We start from the raw sequence: 6,140 nt of genomic DNA, 5'->3' as shown, positions 1-6,140 counted from the left end.
ATCCTTAGGATGATTAGTTTCCTTTTCTCTTATATTTGTACTTTGGTTTCTGAAATTGTACTCAGTGTACTCCTTCCAAATTTTTATGAATAAAAGAGATTTTTATTGTCAATTAAATTGTTAATATTGTTATTATACTTGCAAATGAAACAGTATGTTCCTTGAAATTAAAAACAAAAACATTGCATTTCATGCATCATTTGCATAGTAGGTTTTCTTTCGCCAGATTGTCTTATCGGTTATTCTTCTGTGCTTCAGCCAAGATGAATCACCGATACAACACTCGCGCCAATCAACCCAAGATCATGGAACATTTGGAACAAGAGAATAGAGAGATACAGGATGAGATTGCCCGGTTGACTGCCATGATGGAGTCTGTTCTTGCGGCGCAGAATCAGTCTTCACCGACTCCCACAACTCCTCCTCAGAGGACTGTCATTTTTGAGGTTGCTACCTCAACTATTCCTGTTGCTGCTAGCCAATCCGGTCCTTCTATGCCTGCTGGATTCCCGTGGGGAATGCACCAAACTTTGTGCCTGAAGGGTTTGCACCCACCTATGTCTTTATATCGACATCTAGCCCGGTCATGTATGTGCCTATTCCATTTGTTCATACTTTGCCTCGTGTTGAGGACACCATCTCATTTTGAGCCATTTGAGGCCCCAGATGTTTATGAGAAGATGGATGAAATGAAGGATCAGTTCCTTGAGCTGCAAAAGGAGTTGAAAACACTGAGGGGAAAAAACCTGTTTGGTAAGAGTGCTGCTGAGCTCTGCCTAGTGCCAAATGTGAAGATCCCGATGAAGTTCAAAGTCCATGACTTTGAAAAGTATAAGGGAAATACTTGTATGTTAAGTCACCTTGTCATGTATGGCAGAAAGATGTTAACTCAAACTCATAATGATCAGTTGCTGATTCACTACTTCCAAGACAATTTGGCTGGTCTTGCACTGAGATGGTATATGGGGTTGGACAGTGCAAGTGTCCGTACTTTCAACAATTTGGGTGAAGCTTTTGTTAAGCAGTACAAGTACACCGTTGATATGGCGCCTGGTAGAGACCAACTGAGGTCTATGTCTCACAAGGATAAATTGACTGTAGTGGTAAATTCATGACCATTAAGCTATGGATAAACTTAACCTCAATAAAACCAGAGTCGCCACCGCACTTTTATTGTTTCCAAAGGAAAAGGGAAAAGTACAAACAAAATCCAAAGATAAGAAGTTTTCAAATCAACACTAATAAAATGCCAGAGATTACAGGTAAGGGGGTTGGTTACACAGAGGGAAGGTGGTAGCACCCAAAGTGTCCTAGGTACTCCTAGGGAGCCCTTTTTTATGTGTGTATGTGTTTTTGGCATAAAAGATGTTTGTAATAAATAGGGTGTGGTGGTCACCCTGGCATTAGCAGTCTCTGGAGCAATAGGTTGTCCATTGATTCTGATACCCCTCAACTCATCACCCACGACATAGTTGTTGATGGGAATAGAAGCAGTAACGTTGTCAATGATTGGGTCTCCCTCTGGCAAAGTATGGTTGATGGGTGGAATTGCAGCTTCCTGTCTCTGAACCAGGGCTCGAAGTTCCTCTTGCCCTTGCGCAACCCCTTGCATCATATTCATAAACTGGGCCATGTTAGCCCTCATCTCTGCCAATTCAGCTTGAACTTGGTCCATGCTTCTCTATCGATTCAACCTTGTCGCGTAGCGGTGCAGACGTTGATCAGCAATCCTGCCTTCAACAGGAACCCGAATGAGAAGTCTTCTTCAAAGATACCTGTAATGCAAGAATGATATGTGTATGATGCACATGATGCGTATGATGCATATGATATGTTTTATCATTCCTCAAGCATTCAAGAGCCTTATTCACTTTTGAAAAATGGCAACCTGCAACAAAATCAACAAAGAAGCAACCTACACAAGACAAGGAGCAAGGGTGAAACATCAACAATCTCATCTATAGACATGAGCAAAAAGGATCATACAAATATAGTTCAATCAAAGATCCAAAATATCAAATTAGAACAAGGAATCCCATCCAACAATCCTGGAGGTGATTCTCAAAATAAACAACAAAAACAAACTAAGAAAGTCGTCCTCCAGGAATGAGAGTCTTCAGGTACCGACACTGATCAATCAAACGGTCACACTCTGAACAATCCGGTAAAGGAGTGATCTTCTCCTTCAGTTGCCTTCTGAGTTCCACAACTTCTTCTCCAAGCTGGCTCTCTGATGCATGCCTCAGGTCTATCTCCTTCTTCAACTGAATATCCTTGTCTTTAAGCTGCCTTTCCAAGTCTCGTATCTTCTTCTGGTAATTGGCTTCCGCTTTTTGCAACCTCAAGCGTTCACGATGTTCTTCATACAACATTGTCTCTACTTCCTCATAGGACCTCTTTTTTCTTCCCAATCTACTAGCACTTTCACCTTGCACTCCTTTGAGTTTATGGGCCAAACTCAACTTATCAGCTTTGGCTTTGTAAAGCTCCATCTGGATCTCTTGTTCCTCATCTTTCAACCGACGATTCTCCATTAAGGCTTGTTTATAATACTCAGCAGACACATTCTCAGAAAGGATCAAAGGCGGTTTCTCCTGCAATGGTTCCATCCTATCATAGGGTAACAACAAGGTTCCAACTCTATCCTTAACCCACTCCATGTAGGCAGGCATAGCAATGGAAAACTTCTTCCCTAAGACAGATCCATCCTTGACACCAATACTCTTCCAAGCTCTTCCCACTTGCTCCAATCTAGCTAGGTCACTCCGCTTCTCAAAATATACACTCTCAGCTATCTCAGCATCTAACCGTCTTCCATTCATGACAAAGCCCAACTGACGGAGAGAAAGAACCGGGTTGTAATTGATGCAACCCTTGGTTCATATGAGTGGCACATTACGAAACTCTCCACAACTCAAAATAACATTGCGCATATTCATCCTATAAGCTTGCCACCTAATATCATAAGAGGTGAGTGACATAATCCTCTGAGTCCACTTATGAGTGTTCTGAGTATCCACAAAAAAAGGTCCACTGGTTGGCAGAAAGGACAAGAACCATCTGAGTAGCAAAGGGAGACAACACCTGATAGCTCCACCCTTACCATGCCTGCTGTGTATAGCATAATAAGTGTCAGCTAACAAGGTAGGAACCGGGTTTCCTCCAATGAAAATAGTGATTGCAGCAAGGTCCACAAAATTAGGCATACTCGGGAACAACACAACTCCATAGATCATGACAGCTAACTGAGCGTTGAAAGCTTCCCAATTCCCTTTCTTCGCTTCCTCCTTAGCCATACTCACCAAGTACTTCAAAGACAAACCCACAACATCACCACTTGGTTTCCAATTGTCACTCACTTCCTTGATACTCAAATGAAGAGCCTTAGCAACAACCCTGAAATCAACCTCCTTTGGCACATCCAGGAAGGGTACTTGGTATCTGATCGGGACATTCATCAGGATGGAATACTCTTCGAGAGTGGGAGCCAACTGATAGTCCTGAAAGGTGAAGCAACGGAGCTCTGGATCATAGAACTGTAGGAGAGTCTGCAGAGGTACTGGATCAACCACCATCTTCAACAACATCAGAATATCCCCATACTGATCATCAAACACCTTCTGGTTACAGCCGGTCACAAGATTGCTCAACTCTACCAAAGATGTCAATGGCTCACGGTAGAAACTATAGGTGCAAGTCTTCCTCTTCAACTCTGGAATGGCTGCCATCTCTCATAGTGAACAGACTCCGGAATGAACCTGAGAAATGATATGCATGTACAAGTTAGCTTTTTTTTCTTCTTTTTTTTATCACTTTTTTTTTTGCATTATTTTTTTGAAAATAAACATGCTATGATGCAAATGATGCAAATATGACTGGTTGGTTGTGTATCACGGAGCACAGGATCAGAACTTCGGCATCGGAACCGGAAACCACAAACCCAAGTCATCTGGAACCCATATTTCTGAACCAAGTCACCAACAGGACCAAACAGAAGTCACCAACAGAATACAGTCACCAACAGATCAAGTCACCAACAGTACCTGTAATGATTCATTCCCTCCCCACTCACGGGTGTCATCTAGGCCAGGGTAAGGTCAAGAGAAACGCAGGATAAACGATCCTTTCAAGAATATCATCATATACACACCAGATGTATGCAACGACAATACCCCATCAGGATCTGAACTGCTCGTGATACCATGTTCCGCTAAGTGGCGCTATACCACCCGCTTCCCATGAATTACTCTATTCCTAGGTGTCCTAAAGTTCACTCATAGCCTGGGCATTGGGCCTTTTACCTCTTGTAACTCCCACCCCACAGAGAGACAGATACACAGCCAGCACAATGAAAATATGATACATGCAAACATACATGCAAACATAAATGCAAACATATACAATCACAACATAATCATAAATGCAATAAATAAAACAGTAAAAGCAATCAAAACCTATCCTAAAGAGCGCTAGAATCGACTCGCTTAGGGAAGATGGACCAGCAATAGGTCAACTTCTCGGGATTTGTCCCCAGCAGAGTCGCCAGCTGTCGCATTATGCGAAAAACCGGCGGGAAAAAGACACAGAGCCGCCACCGTGCGTTATTTATCCCAAAGGAGGGAAAGGAAATGCTCGAAGTAAACCTGGAAAGGAATGGTCTCGCGACCAGAGATTGATGGGATCGGGAGTCGGTTATGCGAAGGGAAGGTATTAGCACCCCTACGCATCCATCGTACTCGATGGGATCCACGCTCAGAAAGAATAGAATAAGGTTGCCGAATAACTGCTCAAAAACTACACAGGACTGGAATAGAACACAGATGAAAGAAGACAGAGGAGAACGGGGAACGTGCTCGCTAGGACATCGCATCCTATGCATACGCATCTTCTCTAACCAGAGGAAGAATCAGAGCACTCGTAGCTCGGCTAACGCACGCCGAAACAAAACGCTGAAAGAAGACGTTGAGACGCCAAAGCAAACACACGACAGGAAATGGAATGCCAATCGCTGGGCTGACATCCAACTCCACAAAAGAACACAAGAAACCGAAGGCCAATCGCTGGACTTACATCAGACTCCAAACACACACACAAAATAGGAAACCGAAGGCCAATCGCTGGGCTTACATCAGACTCCAAACACACACACGAAACAGAGGGGTCTCGATTGCAACTAAGACAAGAGAAAGGGAAGGTCTCAATTGCAACGAGGGTGAGAGAAAAGGATTAAATGTTAGTCGTCAATCAAACTCGACAAGACATCGCATCTCGTGCCTACGTATCTCATCTGAACATGAGAATCAGAGTTTCCGTAGTTCGGCTAAACTATTTCTGTTTGTTTTGTGTTTTTTAGGTGAACAACGTTACTACACAATCTACCGGATGCTCGACCTTTGGAGACTCACTCACCTGTAGTAGAAGGAGTCAACGTGTCCTTAAGAGGGGATCAAGTTGGTTTGTGTTTTAGGAAAGCTCACGCAAGAAAGGAAGTCCTAGACGAAGGAACCATGCTACCTTAATTGACATGCAAACGAGACTACGCGGAGTCTAGCAAACCTAGGGGATACAATCACACCACACAAACACATACAACATTAAGTAAACACACCAACAAGGGGCTCAAACATAAAGGCTGGGCTTTAGTCAAGGGGTCATATCAACCTCGACAAACAAGCCAACTGGAAAGGTATCTGAGGCTCTTAACCACTAACATTGACCGTCAGGGTGAGCAGATGAAATGGGAGATGAGGGTTAGACCTCATAGCTCTTAACCCCGGCCTAGGTGAGCTTGACTCAATGAAAGTGTGGGAGTCCAGAATGGGGAACTCTACTCCACATGACTGACTCTGAACAATAATCTTGGGTGCTTATTCAAAATACATCAGCACGTAGTGCGAGCAAGATGAATGACTCAACTGAATAGCAGGGGATGGATTGCACATCCCTTCTATCTGCCAATTGCCTCTTCACTTAGGAGGACTTGGAACGCAAGGCACAAAAGTAAACAAGCACAAACATTGCCTCTTAAGGAGGGCTTCAGACAGGTGCCTGCCAAAGATAGCAGGTCTTCCAGACTAAATGAAGTCAGAGGTCACTACCTGGGTGGTATGCCAACCACAAGTAAAGACAAGCAACTCAAA

The sequence above is a fragment of the Lathyrus oleraceus genome, chromosome 3 (genome assembly GCF_024323335.1).
Source record: "Lathyrus oleraceus cultivar Zhongwan6 chromosome 3, CAAS_Psat_ZW6_1.0, whole genome shotgun sequence".
In the NCBI taxonomy this organism is placed as follows: domain Eukaryota; kingdom Viridiplantae; phylum Streptophyta; class Magnoliopsida; order Fabales; family Fabaceae; genus Lathyrus; species Lathyrus oleraceus.
This window is presented reverse-complemented; position numbering follows the sequence as displayed.